This window comes from Eumetopias jubatus, unplaced genomic scaffold (assembly GCF_037043125.1).
Source record: "Eumetopias jubatus isolate StellerSeaLion01/CBP00866 unplaced genomic scaffold, mEumJub1_p1.0 scaffold_1, whole genome shotgun sequence".
NCBI classification, from domain to species: domain Eukaryota; kingdom Metazoa; phylum Chordata; class Mammalia; order Carnivora; family Otariidae; genus Eumetopias; species Eumetopias jubatus.
In genome coordinates this window covers 64,000,419-64,024,263 of record NW_028274807.1, presented here as the reverse complement: position 1 = coordinate 64,024,263, position 23,845 = coordinate 64,000,419, and the positions used below count along the sequence as shown (strand labels likewise).

The 23,845-nt window shown below is 38.1% G+C and overlaps 1 non-coding gene across 1 annotated transcript; it reads right to left on the bottom strand.

Annotated features, from left to right (window-relative positions):
- Positions 1-18,421: 18,421 nt before the first annotated feature.
- On the bottom strand, positions 18,422-18,525 carry LOC114214851 (small nucleolar RNA U13). The gene has a single exon (XR_003610495.1). It is a non-coding gene; the product is annotated as a small nucleolar RNA U13 (small nucleolar RNA).
- Between the last annotated feature and the right edge of the window lie 5,320 nt (positions 18,526-23,845).

Sequence of the window (23,845 nt, the reverse complement as noted above, 5' to 3'; positions counted from 1 at the left end):
GTACTTCATGAAAGCCTCAGATCCCCCACAGGCCCCTCACCAGCTCTGGGCACATGGGCTGTGGGTTCAGGCTGACCTGGATTCCATGCCTGCTTCTGCCACTTATTTACCCCATGGCCTTGGTTGGACAAATCACGTAACCACTCAGAGGCTCAGTTGCCCCATCTGTTAAATGGAGGTAAGGATAGCTACCTGGTAGGGTTATTGAGAGGATTAAATACAGAAACAGCCTACCCCTTTGCCTGGACCTAAGTTAGTGCTCATACACAAACACTGATTACTGTCTCCTTACTGAGCAGTTCTTCCATTTCCTTCATCATTATCCAACTTCTCAGGGTCTTTTCCTATTTCCCATTACAAGGATATCCCATGTAATACACATTTATGACTTTAAGTTTATTTTATTTTAATTAATTTATTTTATCTTTCCTATTTCCACATGATTTGAGAGAATTTACGTTTGTTAGAAAAGTGGAAAAGTTCTCAGATACGGTAAAACTGTCTCTTGTTAAACAGTTTTTCTCACACGGAAGGTATACTGCAGTTTGTGGGCTATTGGGGAAGCAGTTCTGACTGTGGCTCGCACTGTTAAATAACAAAAATTCGAACAAGTAAAATGTAAAGATCTCACTGGCTTTATTAAATGATTCATGAATTGGGCAGCATCCCCATCTAGCAAATAGAAAGGAGCTCCATCAAGTTGCCAAAAGGGAAAGGTTTTTAAAGGTAAAGAGGGAGCAGAGAAAAGGAAGTGATTAGCAAAGAAGCCATTGTTTTAGGCAGGGTTGCCCTCCTAAGGGGAATGGAAGGGGTCTATCAGTACATTTCCTAGTGCTGACCAGGAAGTTCTCAGGTTAACTGGTTAAAGGCTGCATTCCTGGGGGGTTGGAACTGCAGTTAGCTTAGGTATTAAGTCTTAGTTTACTGACCTGGGGCCTTAACATAAGGAGCTCCATTATGGCCCTGTGGTTTTCTTTTTAATAAGTCCTCCTTTTTGATCAGGCTCTCAGCCTACTTGAAATGTGATCAAAATTTAAGGCATTAACACCACTCTCAGCTACCGCTCCAGAGTTCTCCCAGCCTTTGTTGTTTTTGTTTTTGTTTCTGTTTTTTTTTTTTTTTTTTTTTGTGAGCTATTCACCGGTCATGACATTTTTGCTTCATCTCTGTAATAGTCACAGGTTATGACTTCTCACTCTCAGTGTTTAAGCCCATCATCCTCTCCATTCTTCTGATGTTCCTCTCTTAGGGAGATCATTTGCTTGGATGTTAGCAGCTGCGAACATGCATTTAAAGCTTTTGAGAGAATACGGTGCACCAGGGAGATTAGCATGATTACTAAAAGCAGGATGATTCCCCAATGTCTGGAGTACATTTTGAAGCCATGGTCTCCAGACCCAAGCCAATCAAAATCAAAGAAGTAAAAGAAAGACCCTGCTGGAGTCTCCCTTTTAAGCCAAGTGGCTTGCTCGGTGATCTTATGTAATTGGGTTTGAACTTCCCCAGAAGTGTTCACACTGGTGCAGCAGGTGGTGCTGGCTACAGCACAGACGCCTCCTTGCTCGGCTAAAAGATCATCAGGTGCTATCTAATATCAAGAACAACTTTGGCCAGAAAAATCTAAGGATCTTTGTCCAGCAGCTATTGTCTTAGCAATGGATTCTGCAATATAGTTAAGTGTGAAGGAGAAGTTCCTGATCATATTCTCATTTGCATTTACCCCTAACCAGGGAAGTAGGGCCCTGCCAAAGGAAGCAAATCCTGAGTCATGAATATGTCCTAGTAGGTCTTTTTTTTTTTTTAACAAGACAATGTAAATCCAGGGGAGTTGCCCCATGAGATGTCTCAGTTTGCTTGTGAAAAGTGAGGGGCACAAAGAAGATGTGGTATATATACACAATGGAATATTATGCAGCCATCAAAAGGAATGAGATCTTGCCATTTGCAACGACGTGGATGGAACTGGAGGGTGTTATGCTGAGTGAAATAAGTCAATCAGAGAAAGACATGTATCATATGACCTCACTGATACGAGGAATTCTTAATCTCAGGAAACAAACTGAGGGTTGCTGGAGTGGTGGGGGGTGGGAGGGATGGGGTGGCTGGGTGATAGACATTGGGGAGGGTATGTGCTATGGTGAGCGCTGTGAATTGTGCAAGACTGTTGAATCGCAGATCTGTACCTCTGAAACAAATAATGCAAGATATGTTAAGAAAAAAGAAAAAGAAGAAGATAGCAGGAGGGGAAGAATGAAGGGGAGTAAGTCGGAGGGGAGACGAACCACGAGAGACGATGGACTGTGAGAAACAAACTGAGGGTTCTAGAGGGGAGGAGGGTGGGGGGATGGGTTAGCCTGGTGATGGGTATTAAAGAGGGCACATTCTGCGTGGAACCCTGGGTGTTATGCACAAACAATGAATCATGGAACACTACATCAAAAACTAATGATGTAATGTATGGTGATTAACATAACAATAAAATTAAAAAAGAAAAAAAAAGTGAGGGGCACAATGGAGGAATCATTGCTGAGCCTGGCCACCAGCAACTGGGCATTCAAAGACGCGAGGGGAATGATAACCACCGCAGAGACAGACACAGACAAAACCCTGTCAGTGCACCTTCACTAACATGGCCCTGTTAATGGACGGATCGAGGTTTTTGATGACAAATCCAGCAGCCTGAAAGGCAAAGCTCACCCCCTTTAGCAATAGCCTGGAAGATGCCGATGATGGCATTATCTTTACAGGGCAGGGTCAGAGTAAAGAAAAGAAGGGGTAGCCAGAGTTTCATGCTTAGTTAGTATGAAGTCGACTCAGAATCTGGGGCAGAAGCAGTCTACATTGATGTCGGCTACTTCTCTTCCTGGTCAGTTTGACTGGGAGGTTTTCAACTCTTGTATAGTAGTAGTAGGTGTCAGGTGGAGCCCTCTTCAGCTGTGATGTGTATAGGCAAGGTGAAGTCCCTGAAGTTGGTCTGCCATATGTTAGTGATGAGGACCCAGGAGAGTCCCTTCCGAGGAGATTCCAGGACAGTCTTTGAGAGTTTCTAAATGCCAGTTCGTTGTATAAGCTGAAGGTTATCAGAAATCTGTATTCTACAGTACTTGTCAGATTCCTTTCCATGAATTTCACTGGAAAAGACACATTTGCAAAAGCATTAGAGTAAAACAATAACTGTAAATGACAAGGGACTTAAAAGTGACCATGGCTAAAGATCTGATAGTTCATTACAATGAAAATGACAAGGAAATTTGGTTATTTCCATGACATACAACACTTTACGTTAATAGCGTATTAAGAAATATCAGGTTTCTAGGAGTTTCATACAATCTCTAGAACAGTTATTTTAATGATGTGTACCTACACAAATATAGTCAAAGAAGGTTTAGCATCATTTATTTGGCAATGTTTCCCATGTAATTTAACATACTAAATAAGCCTCTTTAGCTTACTATCTCTCACTTACGATGAAAACAAAACCTTGAAATGTTCCAGGGCCCTCTGGATCTCCTCAGTTAGACTGTGGTCAAAAGAATTCACTTTAGAATTTGATTTTTGGAAGTATGTCAAAAATAGCAAAAGATCTGAACATCTGATTAAATAGGATCACAGATCATTATGAAATAATACCTAATTATCCGTTTAATCTAAGTGACAATAAAAGATCTTAAAGGGAAATGCAGGTTATATATTTGTGAACAAAGTTTAATTCTTTTACTATTAAGACTTAATTTTCTTAAGTAATCAAAGACCTAATAAACATAAGAAATTATTTTGGCAAAGCACAGAATCCTTGTTTTCTAAGCAGATAACTTTAAAGGTAAAGAAAAGCTATTGTTTACAATTTCTTACTAAGAGCAGACCAGTAGTCCAAGAAAACTTTGTCCTCTTACCAAAGAGAAAACAAAATTTTAATTTTGCCTCAGTATACTTTTGATATTAAAACTCATTTATCTACCTAAGTTTAGTTTAATCTTAGCCAGTACTGACCATACATAAAACTTCTTTCCAAGGATTGCTTTTTCATAAATCTTCTACAACTTTCTTTTTACATTCAGATTTTGTCCTAAGTTGTCCCTCTTTAAACAACCAGTCTCACTTTAGGACAAAATTACTTTCTTTTCCCTTGACAAAAATGCATTTCTATTTCCCATACCTTCTTTTACAGAAAACACACATCCTACTTTTCTTGCATACAGAGATATTTCTCTTATTATTTTTAATAGCTTTAACCACATATATTAATTAGAATCCTTAACCCTTAGAAACTAATTTCTAGTGGAAGAAGTAAGAAATTGTGAACTGTTACACCAGTATTCTTTAGATAAATTTATGAATACATTTTATAATTTCTAGAAATGTTCTTCTTCATTGTATCATCTCTGAAAAAGCACAAAACATGTTTATCAACAGTTCAAGATTTATCTTTAGTTTCTTTGTAATAAGGAAACAAAAAGTAAATAAACTAATGTTCAATAATTAATGTTTCACTATATTATCTTATTTGGAAATGATTTAGATATTTAATGAACTTAACTCCTCCCTTAATGAAACTTTTAGATTTCAGGTTACCAAAAAGATTTGGGGGAAACTATTTAGAAAGTTTATCTAAAACCTTTTTATCTTATTTACATCTATTTAACTTACTTGTTCTTATGTTTAGGTTACTCACAAAAACTTCATTACACATTAGACAAAGTCAACCATTATTCTAAGTTATTTTTTCTGGCAAATTTTGCAACATAAATAGTATGAACTTTTTTGACTTTCAGTAAATCCAGGCAGAATAAACGTTTTATATTTAATGCTGATAACTCTAAAGACATGTCTATTGTAGGCAAACCAACAACCTTAAATTTGCTTTAATACTGAATATTTTCCCAGATTATGTGAACCTGAAAAACATTTGGATTAGTTTAGATCTTTCTGAAATTTTTAGAATACCCAAACCTACAAGTGCTTGCTTTTAAACCAACTACAAAGGACTGTTTTACAAATTAATTTTATCAATAACACCCAGAGGTAGAAAAATTTTTCTACCTCAGGGAGCATCAGGCTCCCTGCTCAGCGGGGAGCCTGCTTCTCCCTCTCCTTCTGCCTGCCATTCCCCCGGCTTGTGCTCTCTTTCTCTCTCTCTGACAAGTAAATAAATAAAATCTTAAAAAAAAAAAAAGAGGCCCACAAAGAATATAAATTTCTCCAAGAAGGATTTTGGTTTCTTAAGGCCAATAATTTATAAGATGTTTGGGATAAATAGGGGAAATTTGCGGGATGGTAAAGGATAGACGAACTTTGAATGGCCTTTATGGTCGGGTAAAGTCAATTCAGAGGAAACTTAGAACGAGTATTCAAATAAAGGAGGATAAAAAGGGAAGCATTAAGAATTACATCAGTTTTACAGCTTTTTGTTTTTGGTACCTCTTGTGTCTTTTACACTTGATCTTAGCCAAAAGGCCAAGAAGGGATTCTCTGTGTCTTTTACATTTTTTTTTTATCAGCTCTTTGCAGCAAAACTTTCAAGGAAGCTATTTTGGAATTTCAAAACCTTTTGGAAGCTTCTGCTTGCTGATTAAAACAGGTATTTCATTCTGTCTTCTTTGGGGACCCTTGCTTTTAAGTGCCCTTCTTAAATGGTCTTATCTAATTGCAACATCCCCCATAAGGGCCATTGTAATTTTAGGTTGCTTTTAGTAGGATTTTGCCATTTTTGTAGATAATCTGCAACTTCCGGGACTTTAGTTCTTGGACATAACATAAACAGGTATGCTTGAAAGTGGCAGGCTCAGTTCCTTGGATGTAAAGGATCCCCTTTCTTTTACCTGGACTTTTGGTTTTCTCAGAGCCAAACTAATACCTAGAAGAGGGACAGGCTGTGGGTTGGGAATTGTGGAATGTTTTATAGCGTACCTCGTTGCATGAGGTTTTGAAGTTGGCGGGTCCACCCAACCTGTTTTCAGACCAAATTACCCTATTACGGGAGTCTTTTTGAGGTGGCAAGCCCTCTAACAAACAGCCTTTAAATGCTTGACCTGGGCCTACCAATTTTTGCCGCTTTCTGATTTCTGAGATTCCCTTAGTAATACCTTTTATATACACAAAACAAGACAAACAAACATGTGCACCTTAATATATCGGCAGTGACCAAGAGATGTTATGGCATCCTGCCCACAGGACCACCTGCACACTACCACCAATTTCCATGGGATGTTGGACTGCAGAAGGGATGGATCCAGCCAACCCCAAGGCATGAGAACTGCAGCTGCCACCAACAGTTCCCAGCATGGAATCCAGGGACAGAGCTAAGTAAGGTCTTGGGGTTTTCTACTTGGGGAATTGGGGTCTGAACATCTGGGGCTTGGCTTCTGGTTGACACTTCTGCCAGCTCAGCTGGGCTCCAGGCAGAACCATCTGCCAACTTGAGCTGCCCTGCCCTGGAAGGGAAAGCCAATTAGATCCAAAGCTCAAAGACAAACAGAGTGGAGCTCAACCAAGAGGAACTCACCAAGGGCCCTTGGAGACGGTGAGAAAGACAGCGAACCCAGAAGTGTTCACAGGGGGCCACACCTGTGTTTCTTGTTCCCGAATGTTGCCAGATGAGTTCACTTTGGATCCTGTTGCTGCCACCAAATCTGTTGAGTCACAAAAATTCAAACAAGTAAAATGTAAAGATCTCACTGGCTTTATTAAATGATTCATGAATTGGGCAGCATCCCCATCTAGCAAATAGAAAGGAGCCCCATCAAGTTGCCAAAAGGGAAAGGTTTTTAAAGGTAAAAGAGGGAGCAGAGAAAAGGAAGTGATTAGCAAAGAAGCCATTGTTTTGGGCAGGGTTGCCCTCCTAAGGGGAATGGAAGGGGTCTATCAGTACATTTCCTAGTGCTGACCAGGAAGTTCCCATGTTAACTGGTTAAAGGCTGCATTCCTGGGGGGTTGGAACTGCAGTTAGCTTAGGTATTAAGTCTTGGTTTACTGACCTGGGGCTTTAACTTAAGTGGCTCCATTATGGCCCTGTGAGGTTTTTTTTTTTAACATACTTTTCTTGCATCTCTGGTGTCCCCAGACCTGTTTTTATTTCTATCTTGGGAACACAGTATGCAAAAATTAGTTTGAGGGCAGGAGTTATAATAGGTTACAGATATAAGTTATCTTCAGTATATAATTCTACCCCTAAAATTGTGAACACTTGGAAATTGGAAATTGGATAATATATTTCTGTTGTTTTTTATTATACCTTATATATACGTATATATATATTATACCTTATATATATTTATATATTTATGTATATATATTTACAAGGTCGTGGGGGTTGTTCTTGGTGGGAAAATGATACCAGTTTGTAATAAAAATCACATTTGAAAAGTCTTACCTCTATTTCAGGGAACATTCTGCTTTTTTCAATCCTCAATACACAAGTAATTAATTCTCCATATGCTCTTAAAAGAAGCTAGTAGAATGTACACAAATCTCACCTACTTTTTTCTTTTTTTTTTTTTTTTAAAGATTTTATTTATTTTTTGACAGAGACAGAGACAGCGAGAGAGGGAACACAGACAGGGGGAGTGGGAGAGGGAGAAGCAGGCCTCCCGCTGAGCGGGGAGCCCGATGCGGGGCTGGATCCCAGGAACCTGGGATCATGACCTGAGCTGAAGGCAGACCCTTAACGACTGAGCCACCCAGGCGCCCCCACAAATCTCACCTACTTGTGCACTCTTTCAAAGATATATGTGTGTGTGTCTATCTCCCTATCTAGCATCTATTCATTTTATGTTGATTTGATTTCATGGGAAGTCCTCTCTGATTCCATGGGACCTGATGATTTACAGCAGTGACAGGTGTCTGCTCTAATTCTAGGTACTTAGAACTTCTTCAATTGGATATCTACTTAGGGATATTTTATTTTATTTTTTTAATTTTTAAAAAGATTTTATTTATGTGACAGAGAGAGAGAGAGACAGCTAGAGAGGGAACACAAGCAGGGGGAGTGGGAGAGGGAGAAGCAGGCTCCCGGCTGAGCAGGGAGCCCGATGCGGGGCTCGATCCCAGGACCCCGGGATCAGGACCTGAGCCGAAGGCGGGCGCTTAACCGACTGAGCCACCCAGGCGCCACTACTTAGGGATGTTTTAAAACCCTGCAGATTAACATGCACTTGCCTGGATTACTTTTAAAAATGATGTTCCCTAAACCCCCACATTTCCCAGATAGTCCTGATTCCAAACATTCTGTCCTAATGTCACACCATATGGAAATGAGGGTGTCCTAATTTTTGCTGTGGAAAATATGGCCAATGTTCTGAGTTGAATAGTGTTCCCTCAAAAATCATATGTTGAGGTTCTAACTCTCAGGACCTCAGAAGGTGACCTTTCTTCGGAAATAGGGTGGTTGTGATGTAACTAAGTTAAGATGTGGACAAACTGGGGTAGGATGGGTCTCTGATCCAATACGACTGGTATCTGCTACATAAAATACAGAAATGTGGTCACAGACAGGCACACAGGGAGAATGCCATGTGAAGACAAAGGCAGCAATTGAGGTGATGCTAAGAAATGCCAAGGATTGCCAGGGAACCACCAGGAACTAGGGGAGAGGCATGGAACAGATTTTGCCTCACATCCCTTTGAAAGAACCAACCCTGCCAACACCTTGATCTTGACTTCTAGCTTCCAGGACTGTGAGATAATAAATTTCGGTTGTTTAACCTACCCAGTTTGTGGTACTTTGCTATGGCAGCCCTAGCTGACTAATGTAGCTGACATAGTTAATGAGCAGAGCTAGCTCCCAAGTCCTGCACTGAAACCAGTTTCTCTAATGGCCAAGAAATCTCGGAAGATATCTCTTGGTGGAGCCCCCAGAAAATATCTGAATCTCCAGCTGGCATTGATATTAAGCAAAGAAGGCTCATTTCAAAGGAGGTCAAGGAGAGTTCCAAAGGAAATCAAAGAGAGTAGTTACAAAAATAGCCAGGGATTCACCTGATTGTAGAGGATGGTGGGATATAGAAGGTTGTGAGGGGGAATCCTTCCCATGTATTTTAATGTTTTGAAGAACTATCCTTGGGACACCAGAGCAAGTAAGCTCTGTGGACTCACTGTAATAGCCCTGCAACCCCCCCTGAGCAGGCCTCTCTGGCTCTGGCCCCTTGTTCTTCCATCGCAGTCCACACCTCTGCAAGGGATTCAGTAGGAGTTACCTCCCTCTATATCCCATGACCCAAACGCTGGGATTTTTAAGAGAGTCGGCAGTCTGACCGTTTACACTCTTGTGTTTATTCATTTATTCAAGCAGCCAAATTTACTGTGCGTCCTCTGTAGGCCAGACACAAGGTTTGGTGCTGAGGACACAAAGCTGCAAAGACACCAACCCTGGAGTGCTCCCTCCGGTGGCAGGAGAGCCAGGCACACTGGCGATTGCCAAAGCATGAGATAAATGGCTTGATGGGAGCATTGAAATGGGAGGGCCCAATTCCTGGCAAAGTCCGAGTGGGCACCTTTGATGAGGTGACCGTGGGGGAATCCTGAAGGCTGATGACTTGTTCCTGCAGAGAGCAGGGGTGAGGTTTTCCAGGATTGCAAGGATAGCATTTCTAGAGACGTGGAGGTGAGTGACCCCAGAACTTGTTCAAGGAATGAAAACAAATCAGTGGGTTTGGGTGTGGGAGAGATTGGTGGCGTATCCAGCTTGTGCTAGCTCAGAGTTGATCCTGTAAGGGGTGGCCACTGGAGAATTTTGAGCAGGGCATTGTCAGCTAAGGCTGGCAGTGATGTGGGGGTAAAGGGAGGAACAGAGGGAGGTGGCTAACCTAGGGGGAAGGGCACTAGCGTTCCTCTTTGGCTTCTTCCCTTTCATCCTAGAGAAGGGTGGAGATGCATCCCGGTTAAGGCCTGGCTTCTGTGAGTAAACTACGTGGGGTCAAATCCTGGCCTTGCCACTTGCTTTAGTCCTGCAATTAATTCATATCGAAGCCAAATTATGAAATCGGATGATCTAATAAGGGAATTTAATTTACCTCCATTAATACTATATTTTGGCTGGAAAACAAGTCAGCAGATTTTAGAAACTGTGGAGCTATAAATTCAGACTCTATTTCTAGGAAGTATTTGTAAGACCATCACCACAAAGTTAACTTGTATACTTCTTAACCTGTATGTGATACCTCGGCCTTATAGGAATTTGGCTTGAATTATTAAAATGCCCAGCAGGGGCATCACAGTAATTGTTAACATTTGAAATGTGGGCTTGCCATCTAGTGGGCATCTTTTTTTTTTTTTTTTAAGATTTTATTTATTTATTTGACAGAGAGAGACGCAGCGAGAGAAGGAACACAAGCAGGGGGAGTGGGAGAGGGAGAAGCAGGCTTCCCGCCGAGCAGGGAGCCCGATGTGGGGCTCGATCCCAGGACCCTGGGATCATGACCTGAGCCGAAGGCAGACGCTTAACGAGTGAGCCACCCAGGCGCCCCTAGTGGGCATCTTTGAGTTTGTATGCGTTATATAGACACATACAACAAATACACACAAACACAGAGTTTCCATCCATGGTTCTTTATCTTACTCTCCCATCCTCAACACTTAAGGCCAAACAGTATTTTGGACACATTACTGTTTGTAGAAGTGTCTTAGTTTATATCTGTCAGGATATGTGAGTGTTTTATGATGTGTGTGCTTATACACACAGTCAGGAATAATAGCATCACATGGAGGGTTTTTTTCAAACTACTTGTATTCCTCCACATTGCTTTTTCTTGCTCCAATTTGAGAATTACTGATCCAGAAAAGAAGGTAGAAAGATATATCGTCACCATAAACGCATAGTGCCTGCTCCCTAGTAGGTACTCTGTAAACATTAGCTTCCTTCCTCTTCTTCTCCCCCACTCTCTCCCATAAAAGCTCAATTCCAAATTACAATTCAACAGTAAAATGTGCCTTGGTGGAGAAGTGTTACTATGTGTGAAGCATGTCATTGTCTACCCGAATACAAAAATGAATAAGACCCAGCTCTTATCTTTAGGATGCCTGTAGGAGAGAAACCTACAGCTTCATAACTAAATTCCAGCAGAATATGTCTCAAATGTTTGTTCGGGGCAGATCTTTTGGAAATTAGAATTTGATTTTCTTTTAGGAATAACATTACAATGATGCTGGTTTCCCCAGACTAAGAAGAAAGACCCTTGTGGTAAGGTCTGAAATGGATATAGAGGAAGCCTGATTTATATTTGAATGGGCAGATATTTAGAAGAGAACGGGCCCACAAAGGAAAGGGAGGAAAGTGGTGAGTAAAAGGAGACTGGGAGCAGTGTGGGCTGTGTGGAGTGGAAGTTTCAAGAGAAGGATAGAGATTTGGGAGAAGCTACCATATGGTGTGAGATATTGAGAGAGGGTCAGAGAAAGAAGATTTTAAGAAGTTTTGTTATGTATTATGAGTGGAATCCCCTTTTGATGTTTTCATGACAGTGCTGTAAGGATTTAAATTGCTTTACTGTTATTTTTGGATGCGGGTTAGTGTTTCTTTGGAAAATACCACCGTGTGGAATTTGGCTGTGAAGTAGCTTAGCTTTATCTGGAAAACAGCAATGGTCAGACCATAAAACTTTAAAATAGATACGTTATATTTTCCTCATGTGCCTGAAATCTAAAATTAAACAAAACTAAAATGATAAAATTGTATAAGGAATATCTATTATAAAGGTAATACATGAACTTGGTCAAAAAATTCAAAAGGTACAGAATGGTATTAAATGGAAAAAAGATAAAAGTTTCCTGCTCCATCCCTCAAACCTCTCCTTTACACCCATGTCTTATCACCTTCAAGAGTTTGCTTTTAATTCTTTTGGTAGTTAGTATTATAATTGTGAACTCTACGCAGATAACACTTTCTTGATTTATTTACTTTATTTGGTGTTTGTTAACTTCATGTTATGAATGTTGAGAAATATACCTCATTGAGACACTCCATTGCTTTCTACCTCCATGTGCTTTCTTAATTATATTATTTCCCATTTTTCTATTGCTTATCATTAAGTTTTTTTTTTTTTTTTTTTTTTTTAAGTAGGCTCCACGCCCAATGTGGAGCTTGAACTCACAACCCTGAGATCAAGAGTCTCATGCCCTGTGGACTGAGCCCCGGGTACCTTTATCATTGTAAATTTAAATACCTTTGAATTCTTGTTCTATCAATGTAGGTAGTAACTCTTGATTCACTACAAAGTAGTACGAGAAAAACAGCACCCTCAAACTAGTCTTCACCTCTTCTTGTCCCCTCACTGCCACCCTATGCCCTTAGCCACCACTCAATTTCTCTCTTCACTACCCTTACATTTATAATGTTAGGGTTTATACCGTTTGCATTTTTTTCTGTCAGTATAATTAATTTTTCTGCATTTTATCTATGGATTGATTCTAAGAATTGAGATCAATAAATTTATGATGTATAGTTTATGCTCATGCAAATATTATTTCCTACAGAATACAGAGTGATTTGCTCAGAAGATAAACTACTTCCACATCTCTAAACCCGAGTTATTCAAAAGAGAATGAAACAAACATCAAGGCCAAGTGGATTCTTCTTTCTTAAACTGCATAACTTGCTCAAATCACATCACACAGTTTGCCTCATATTTCATGCGACGTTTTTAAAAGTTTTTTGTTTTACTTAGAGTTTGCAATTGACTTTCTTTTTAAATTTTAAATTAAATATTTTTAAATTTTAAATTCTCTTTAAACATGCTTTTCCTATCAACATCGCTAAGAACTTCCAGATTTTAATTATACTACTTTTTATTTTGTTTGTGAAGAGGTAGTAAATGTACATATTACATAATTTAAAAGGAAATAATAGATATATAGTGAAAACTTGGTCTTCCTTTCACACTTGTCCCTCAGCCATTCAGTTCTTTTTTCCAGAAGTAACTACTCTCATTAGTTTTTATGTATTATCTTTGAGATATTTTATGCCTTTACAAGCATACAAGTATATTTGGGTCCTATCGAGGGCAATTCATTTCTGATTTGCCTATGACAAATGACGCTTTATTGAATGTCTTTGTAGACACATATGCTTGAATATCTGTAGAATAAATATCTAGGGAAGAATTGTTGGGTCAGAGGCAATGTGCATTTTTTAAGGTTTGATAATATTGCCAAATTATCCTCAATGGAAATCATACTAATTTATACTCTTACTAGCTAAGTAGAAGATTGACTGTTATCCCACACTCACAACAATGCAATTATTGAAAGTCTGTTCACTAATTCTCTCAGTGTGATTTTAATTGGCATTTGAATTTCATTTATTTTATAAGAATGAGGATCTTCTCATAAAATAATGATGGCTTTACATTTTTTTTTAAAGATTTTATTTATTTGACAGAGAGAGACACAGTGAGAGAGGGAACACAAGCAGGGGGAGTGGGAGAGGGAGAAGCAGGCCTCCCGCGGAGCAGGGAACCCGATGCGGGGCTCGATCCCACGACCCTGGGACCATGACCTGAGCTGAAGGCAGACGCTTAACGACTGAGACACCCAGGCGCCCCAACCCTTTACATTTTCTTAACTATAAGATGTTACTTCATATATTTTTCCCATTTTACTATTGGTTTGTTGAACTTTCTCACTGGCTTGTAAACTTTTTTTACATTAAGGACGTTAATCTTTTATCTGTAATATTGCTGATGCTTTCCCCAAATTTGTCTTTTGACTTTTTTTATGCTTTTGCCATGCAATTTTTAAAAAATATTTTAAATGTATCTGTGTATTCTTTTGTAATTTATGAGTATTGATCATGCTTATAAAGGCACCTTCCACTTACAGATTATAACAACATTATCCCATGTGTTTCCATAGTGCTATGCACAATTTGATCATTTTGGCATATGTATACACATAGGTCATAGGATGGTTCTATTTTTAATTTTGTAAGAAACATCCATACTGTTTTCCACAGTGGCTGCACCAACAGGGCATGAAGGTTCCTTTTCTCCACATCCTTACCAACCACACTTGTTGTTTCTTGAGTTTTTGATTTTAGCCATTCTGACAGGTATGGGGTGATATCTCACTGTGGTTCTGATTTGCATTTCCCTGGTGAAGAGTGACGCTGAGCATCTTTTCACGTGTCTGTTGGCCATCTGCGTGTCTTCTTTGGAGAAATGTCTGTTCATATCTTCTGCCCATTTTTTAATTGGATTGTTTTTTGGGTATTGAGTTGTATAAGTTTTTTAATATATTTTAGATACTAACCCTTTATTGGACATGTCATTTGCAAATATCTTCTCCCATTCTGTAGGCTGCCTTTTAGTTTTGTTGATTATTTCATTCACTATGCAGAAGCTTTTTATTTTGATGTAGTTTCAATAGTTTATTCTTGCTTCTCTTTCTCTTGCTCAGGAGACATAGCTAGAAAAAAGTTGCTATAGCCAATGTCAGAGAGATTACTGCCTGTGCTCTCTTCAAGGATTTTTATGGTTTCAGGTCTCACATTTAAGTCTTTAATCCATTTTGAGTTTATTATTGCATATGGTGGAAGAAAGTGGTTTAGTTTAATTCTTTTGCATATAGTTGACCAGTTTTCCCAACACCATTTGTCAAAGAGACTTTTTCCCATTGTATATTCATTCCTCCTTTGTTGAAAATTAATTGATCATAGAATTGTGGGCTTATTTCTGGGTTTTTTTGTTCTATCCCATTGATCTGTGTGTCTATTTTTATGCCAGTACTATACTATTTTAATTACTACTTTGCAATATATGAAATCTGGAATTGTGATACCCCCAGTTTTATTTTTCAAGATTGCTTTGGCTATGCAAGGTCTTTTGTGGTTCCATACAAATCTTAGGATTGTTTACTCTACACCTTTTTTTTTTTTTAAGTAATCTCTACACCTCTACATGAAATGTGGGGCTCAAACTCACGACCTTGAGATCAAGAGTCGTTTGCTCTACCAACTGAGCCAGCCAGGCACCCCAGGATTGTTTGTTCTAGTTCTGTGAAAATGCTCTTTTTATTTTGATAGGGATTGCATTAAATCTGTAGATTGCTTTGGGTAGTATAAACATTTTAACTATTATTTGTTCTTCCAATCTGTGAGCATGGAATGTCTTGCCATTTCTTTCTTTTTTTTAAAGATTTTATTTATTTATTCTACAGAGAGAGAGAGAGACAGCGAGAGAGGGAACACAAGCAGGGGGAGTGGGAGAGGGAGAAGCAGGCTTCCTGCCAAGCAGGGAGCCCGATGCAGGGCTCAATGCAGGGCTCGATCCCAGGATCCTGGGATCATGACCTGAGCCTAAGGCAGACGCTTAACTAGACTGAGCCATCCAGGCACCCCTATCTTGCCATTTCTTAGCATCATCTTGAATTTCTTTCATCTGTGTTTTATAGTTTTCAGAGTATAGGTCTTTCTCCTCTTTGGTTAAGTTCATTCCTAGCTATCTTATTGTTTTGGGTGCATAAATGGGATTGTTTTCTTAATTTCACTTTTTGCTGCTTCATTAGTAGCCTGTAGGAATACAACTGATTTCTGTACTTTGATTTTGTATCTGTGGCTTTACTGAATTCATTTATCAGTTCTAGTAGTTTTTTTGGTGGAGTCTTTATGGTTTTCTATATATAGCATTATGTCATCTGCAAATTGTGACAGTTTTGCTTCTTCCTTACCAATTTGGATGCCTTTTATTTCTTTAAGTTTTCTAATTGCTGTGGCTGGGACTTCCAGTACTATATTAAATAAATGTGGTGAGAGTGGACATCCCTGTCTTATTCCTGACCATAGAGGAAAAGCTCTCAGTTGCTCCCCACTGAGTATGATTTTGGCTGTGGTTTTTTTCATACAAAGCCTTTATTGTGTTGAGGTTTGTTCCCTATAGACCTACTTTGCAGAGGGTTTTATCATGAATGGATGCTGTACTTTGTCAACTGCTTTTTCTGCACCTATTGATATGATCGTATGTTTTTTATCCTTTCTCTTATTGATGTGACATATCATGTAAATTGTTTTGTGGATATTGAACCACACTTGCATCCTGGGAATAAATCCCACTTGATTGTGGTATATGATTTTTTTAAATGTATTGTTGGATTCGGTTTGCTAATATTTTGTTGAGGATTTTTGCATCTATATTCATGAGAGATATTGGCCTATAATTCACATTTTTTGTGGTGTCTTTATCTGGTTTTAGTGCTTTTTCATTTTCTAAACAGTGTTTTTCTAAGAGCAGTTTTAATTATTGAAGTCCAGTTTAAAAGATTTCTTTCTGTATTTTCTTTTAGACGTTTTATAGATTGAAGTTCTACATTTAGGTTTGTCATTCATTTTGAGTTAATTTTTGTACATGTTAAGATGAGGTGTTTTTTTTTAAGGAATAACTAGTTGTTCAAGCACTACTTATTGAAAAGACTATCCTTTCTCTACTTGATTGCATTTGTCCCTTTGTCAAAAGTCATATTTACATGATTTTATTTTTGGAATCTTAAAATTTTTTTTTTTTTTTTTTTACTAAGTAAACTCTACCCCCAATGTGGGGCTCAAACTCATGACCTTGAGATGAAGAGTCACATGTCCTACTGACTGAGCCAGGTAGGTGCCTTTATTTTTGGAATCTCGATTGTATTCCATTAATCTGTCCATCTTTATGCTTATATTGCACTGTTTTAATTATGGTAGCTTTACAGTAATTCTCAAAATCATATAGTATTTTTTCCAAAGTTGTTTTTAGGAATTCTAGTTCCTTTGCATTTCATTATGATTTTCACTTTGTCAGTTTCTGGGACAAAGAAAAACCTGCTGGGATTTTTGTTAGAAATGCATTGAACACACAGATCACTTTGGGGAGAGTTGACGTCTTGACAATATTGAGTCTTCGGACCCATGAACAAAGCTTACATTTCTATTCTTTTAGGTCTCTTGAATTTCTCTCAGCAATGTTTTGTCATTTTCAGTTTAAGACCTTTCACATATTTTGTCACATTTATCCTTAAGTCTTTCATATTTTTTGATGCTATCTTAAAATTTCAATTTCCAATTGTTCATTGCCAGTATATAGAAATTCAACTCATTTTTGTATATTGATGTTGTATCTTGTATCTCCCTAAACTCATTAGTTTTTGTAGCATTTTTTTGTATATTACACTGGAATTTCTACAGAGACAATCATGTTATTTATGAAAAAGACAATTTTTCTTCTCTCTTTCCAATCTGGACTCCTTTTATTTCTTTTTTAGAAATATGATTTCATCTGGTTTTTCTTTTTAGTTGGCTAATATGTTGAATTACATTGATTGATTTTTGCAGGGTTGAATCCCTCTTGGGATGAATCCCACTTGGTCATGATGTAGTATCCTTTTTTATATATTGTTTAATTTGTTGAAATTATGTTTATAATTTTTGTATCTATATATAATGTTGAATAGAAGTGGTGACAGAAGACATCCCTCTATCTTGTTTCTGATCTTAGTGGGAAAGCATTCAGTCTTTCACCATTGAATATGATGTTAGCTGTCAGTATTTTGTAAATGTCTTTTATCAGGTTGAAGAAGTTCCTTCATATTCATAGCTTGCCAAAAATTTTTATTAGTAATAAATATTAGATTTTGTCGAATGCAGCGTTTGTCTCTATTGAGATGATTATATGGCTTTTCTCCTTTGGTTTGCTAATATGGTGAATTACTGTTTGATTTTCGAACTTTAAACGAATTCTGCAATTTTGGGATGAATCCACCCCACTTGGTCATGTTGTGTTATCCTTTTTTATGCCATTAAATTCAATTTGTTAAAGTTTTGTTTAGATTTTTTTGCCTCTATATACACAAGAGATATTAGTCTATAGTTTTGTTTCTTGTAATATCTTTGTCTGGGTTTGGAGTTAGGGTAACGCTGGCCTTATAGAATGAGTTGGGAAGTACTCCCTCTTCTTCAATTTTTTTGGAAAATTTGGTGTGGAATTAGTATTATTTCTTCCTTCTATAGAATTAGTACAAATACTAATTTCTAGAGAGTTAGTATTATTTCTTCTAGCTATGTGGGCCTGGGATTTTCTGTGTGGGAAGGTTTTTAAGTACAATTTCAGCTTCTTTAATAGATATAGGGCTTTTTAGGTTATCTATTCTTGTGTGAGCTGGGGTAATTCATGTCTTTCAAGGAGTTTGTCCATTTTATCTATGTTGTGAAATTTATTGGCATAAAGTTATTATTATTCATAATAATCTTTTTTTAAAGATTTTATTTATTTATTCATGAGAGACAGAGAGAGAGAGAGAGAGGCAGAGGGAGAAGCAGGCTCCCAAGGAGCAGGGAGCCCGATGCGGGACTTGATCCCAGGACCCTGGGATCATGACCTGACCGAAGGCAGACGCTTAACCATCTGAGCCACCCAGGCACCCTATTCACAATAATCTTATTTTTATCTTTTTTTTCTTGTTTTTTTTTTCATGTCAGATGGGTAATATGTTGTAGTCGTAACAAGGTTTGAAGGAGGCACATGTCACAAAATAGTGTGAATACTCAATCATCACACTTATGAACTATAAAAAGACCTACTTTTATCCTTAATACCTGTAGAATATATGGTGATGTCAACTCTGTATTTCTGATATTGATAATTTGTCTTTTCTCTTTTTTTCCTGATTAGTCTACCTAAAGCTTAGTCCATTTTATTGATTTTCTGAAAAAAACCAGCCTTTGTTTTATTTGATTCTCTCTATTGTTTTCTTCTTTTCTATTTCATTGGTTCCTGCCTTGGTCTTTATTACTACCTTTATTCTGCTTTACATTTGCTTTGCTCTTTCTTTTCTAGGTTTGTAAGGTAGAAGTTGAGATCACTGATTTAAGACCTTTCTTTTTTTCTAATACAGACATTCAGTGCTGTAAGTTTTCCCTTAAGTACTACTTTAATGGCATCTACAGATTCTGATATGTTGTTTTCATTTTCATTCAGTTCAAAATACTTTTCAATTTCTCTTTTGATGTCTTCTTCAATCTGCCAGTTATATGGAAGGGTGTTGTTTAGTTTCCAAATTGTTGGGGACTTTCCAAGGATCTTTTAGTTGTTGATTTTTAATTTAATTTTTCTGTGGTCAGAGAACATAGGTTGTATGACTTGAATCCTATTGAATTTTATTAAGTCTATGGCTGAAAATAGTTCTCTGTGCACTTGAGAAGAATGTGTATTCTGCTATTGTTGGGTGTTCTCTAAATGTCAATCAGATCAAGTAATTAATAGTGTTATTCAAATTTTCTATATCCATACTGATTTTCTGCATACATGGTCTAGCAATTATTGAAAGAGGAGTGTTAAAATCTCCGACTATAATTTTGGATTCATCTATTTCTTTGTGCAGTTCTATCAATTTTAACTTCATGTATTTTGAAGCACTATTATTATGTTCATAAATGTTTAAGACTGTTATTTCCACTTGATGAATTGACCCCTTTATCTTTATAGTGATAAAATGACCTTTTGATCCCTGGTAATAGTCTTTGGTTTGAAATTTATTTTGTTTTATTTTAAAGTAGTTAATCTCATTTTCCTTTGGCTAGTGTTAGCATAGTTTCTCTATTTCCATCCTTTCACTTTTAACCTATTTATTATATTAGCTTTATATTTATTTATTTATTTATTTAATTTAAAGATTTTTGTTTATTTATATAGAGAGAATGATAGAGAGCATGAGAGGGAGGAGGGTCAGAGGGAGAAGCAGACTCCCCGCTGAGCAGGGAGCCCGATGTGCGACTCTATCCTGGAACTTCAGGATCTTGACCTGAGCTGAAGGCAGTTGCCCAACCAACTGATCCCTTATCCCCTTATCCCTGAGCCCCTTATCTTTATATTTAAAGTGCACTTTTTTGTAGGCAGCATATAGTTGGGGCTTGCTTTTTTATTTAACCTGACAACCTATTCCTTTTAATCAGGCAGTTTATACCATTTACATTTATTTTGATTATTAAGGTGTTAGATTTGAGTTTATCCTTTTGCTATTTGTTTTCTATTTGTCCTGCCTGTTATTTGTTCTCACTTTCCTGGTTTTCTACCTTCTTTTGGACTAATCAAGTTTCTTTTTGATTTGATTTTATCTCTGTTGTTGCTTTATTACTTATAATTCTTTATTTTTTTATGTTAGTGGTTGCTTAACTGTTTATAATATATATATTTAATCTATCTTAGTGTATCTTAAAGTGATCTTATGCCATTTCACACATAATATAAGAACCCTACAATATATACTTTCATTTATCTCTTTCTGGCCTATATGATATTGTCATGCATTTTATTTTTCATTTCTACAAGTTTAATTTGGGTCTTCCTTTATATTTTCTGTGTTTCTAACTTTTTGAATATATGGAATACAGTTATAATAACTGTCTTAATGTTCTTTTCTGTTAATTCTAACATCTGTGTCAGTTCTGGGTTGCTTGTCACTAATTTTTCTCCCCCATTGGTTGTATTTCCTTGACTCTTTGTATAATTGGTAATCTTTGTTTGGATGCTAGACATTGTGAATCTTACCTTGTTCAGTGTTGACTATTTTTATAGCTCTATAAATCTTCTTGTGCTTTTTTTCTGGGAGATACTTAAGTTATTTGGATATAGTTTGGTCCTTTGGGATCTTGTTTTCACTTTTTAGTAGGTAGGTCTGAAGCAGTGCTCATTGTAGGGCTACTTCTCTACTACTGAGGCAAGATCTTCCTGAATACTCTACCCAGTGCCTTGTGAATTATGAGTTTTTCCAGTCTGGCTGATTGAAATAGGTACTATTCCTAGACCAATGTGAATGACAAGAACCATTCCCTCTAATCCTTTTTTTTTTTTTTAAGATTTTTTATTTATTTATTTGAGAGAGAGAATGAGATAGAGAGAGCATGAGAAGGGGGAGGGTCCGAGGGAGAAGTAGACTCACTGCTGAGCAGGGAGCCCGATGTGGGATTCGATCCCGGGACTCCAGCATCATGACCTGAGCCGAAGGCAGTTGCTTAACCAACTGAGCCACCCAGGCACCCGCCTCTAATCCTTATATGGTTCTTTCCTGGGCCTAGAACAGTCTCCTTAGATGCATACATTGGTCATAAATACTTGAGGGAGAACTCAGTGGATCTGTCCAGTATTCTGTCTCTGTGCATATGTCTTCTTTCTGTTATTCTGTCATGTGAACTCTACCTGCTTTGGTCTCTGGACCCTAGGGTCTGTTTTCTCAACTCGAGTAATCTGCCAGCCTCTGTCTCAGCTTTCTCTTCCTTCTGCCATGCTTGGAAACTCTCAAAGTAGCAAACTGGGGCAATTATGGGACTCACCTTGTTAGTTTCTTAGTTCTCAGAGATCACTATCCTTTGTTGCTTCATATAGAGTATCTTGAAAACTGTTGTTATAGATATTTTGTCTATTTTTTTGTTTTGTTTTGTTTTAGATACTTTAGTTGGGATGGTACATCTTGTCCTTATTAGTTCATCTTGGCCAAAAGAGGAAGTCAAGTCATTGTTTTTTTTTCCTCTTTGATATTTAATCCTTTCTCTTTTATTTGCACTTTTTTGAGGGTAAAATGTCAAGGTTTAGAAAAGTTGTAAAAATTATTCAAGGAACACCTGTATACACTTCATCTAGATTAATCAGTTGTTAACATTTTGCCACATTTTTGCATGCTTTCTCTCATTCTCTCTCAGACTTTAACTGAACCATTTGAGAGAAATTGCAGACAATTAAATAATTCTTAAGAATAAAGTCACTTTCCTATATAACCATAATACAATGATCAAATTCAAGAAACATAGTGGAAGAAGCAGAAATTGCCTTTTCTTTTTAAAGATTTTATATATTTATTTTGAGAGAGAGAGAGAGAGAAAGAGCACAGGGGTGGGGCAGAGGGAGAGAGAGAGAGAGAGAATCTCAAGCAGACTCCACCCTCAGTGTGGAGTCTGAAGCAGGGCTCAATCTCATGACACTGCAATCATGACCTGAGCCAAAATCAAGAGTCAGACACTTAACCAACTGAGCCACCCAGATGCTCCCAGAAATTGCCTTTTAAAGGTTGGGCTCAGAAAAAAAATAATAAAAAAATAGGGCACCTGGGTGGCTCAGTTGTTGGGCATCTGCCTTTGGCTCAGGTCATGATCCCGGGGTCCTGGGATTGAGTCCCACATGGAGCTCCCTGCTCGGCGGGAGGCCTGCTTATCCCTCTCCCACTCCCCCTGCTTGTGTTCCCTCTCTTGCTATCTCTCTCTGTGTTGAAAAATAAATAAAATCTTAAAAAAATTAAAAAATAGATAAATAAAAAAATAAAGGTTGGATTCAGAATTGACACTCCTTCACTTCTACTCTATTCCATTTGTCAAAGCAGTCATAGGCTAACCCAGATTTAAAAGAAGGGGAAATATGTACCCATTTCTCAGCCAGAGGAATGTCAACGAATTTCAGGCCATTTTTAATCTATCACACTGTACATTTTCACTTCCTATTGTCTCAGTAATATACTTTGCGGCAACTCTTTTTCAATCTAGAAATTCAGATGTCAAATCTCTTCAGTCTCCTTTAATCTGAAATGGTTTTTTATTTTTCTTTCTTTTATGACATGGAAATTTTGGGGGTGTGCAGGCCAGTCGTTTTGTAGAATGTCCCTTAATTTGGGCTTATCTGTTTCCTCATGTTTAAATTCCAATTCTGTATTTTTGTCAGGAATACAATGAAGGTGATGTCATGTCCTTAGAAAACCACCTCATGTGTGATGCCAATTTGTACTACTGGTGAACTTAACTTTGAGTACTTGATTAAGGTGGTATCTGCCGGATGTCTCCAATGTACTGGTACTCTATCTCCATCATAACTGGTAAGTAATCTCCAGGAGCGTCCTTTTTTTTTCTCTTTTTCTTTAAATTTTTCAAAAAAAAAAAAAGTTCTGTATTCTGTGTTAGAGAATCCTTAATCTGTTGTGTATCAGTTCTGCTGACTGTCACTTATGTGTGACCTCCTATGAGTGGCGATTTTGTTGTTGTTGCTGTTAACTTGCATTTGTGTGAATCCTATGGGTCTGAATCAAGGATGCATCCTTCAGAGTGGGTTTCCATTGCTTCTGCTTAGAGCACAGGAGACTTGGTAACTCTTTGAAGGCTCAGGTTTGGCTCTCCTTCTTTCAGTCCCAGATCACAGTGTGGGCAGAAGCTCTCCATGTGCCCTCAGCAAAGCCCCAGATCTCCTGCTTAGAGTTCAACGGCCCAGTGCTGGTTCTTCCCATGGTTTGTCCTTTTGGGTTGGGGTAATTCTTGGAGACTCTCTTACTTTCCCGTGTGTGGTAGGGTGCCCTGGAGAATCTGGACTGCTATTCTGCCTGCCTAAGCAGAACCCACCATGATTTTTCACTTAAATCTTTAGTTATAAATATGATTCTGTCTTGAGTTTCTGTTATGATATCTTTGAAGAAGTTAGGATTTCTCACAATTTATTCAGTTAATATTCTTAATCGTCCTGCGAAATGGGAAAGGCAGGTAATTTGGTACATTATGTAGTTGAGAAAGCTGAAAGCTGCCAGGGTGATGTAAGGTAAGTTTACTAACCTCTGAAGCCTCAGTTTCCTATTACACGTAAAACCAGAACTAACCGTCTCTTTGAGCTAACCCATGCTTTGTGAGCATTTAGGGGGATGGATGTGGGACGCACCCAGCACCTAGCTCAGTATTATTAGCACAAGGCTTTAAGATCTCTCAAAAGACAAGATGTCCACTCCTCTCTCTCCCTCGTAGTTCTTCCATCGCCCGGGTGGGGTCCGTGGGGCGGGGGGGTGGAGCGCCACGCCTGCAGAGAAACTGGCAGACCCGCCCCCAAGCCCTGGCCGACGCAACTCTCGGGGCGGGCAGGGGGCGGAGCCCGCACTC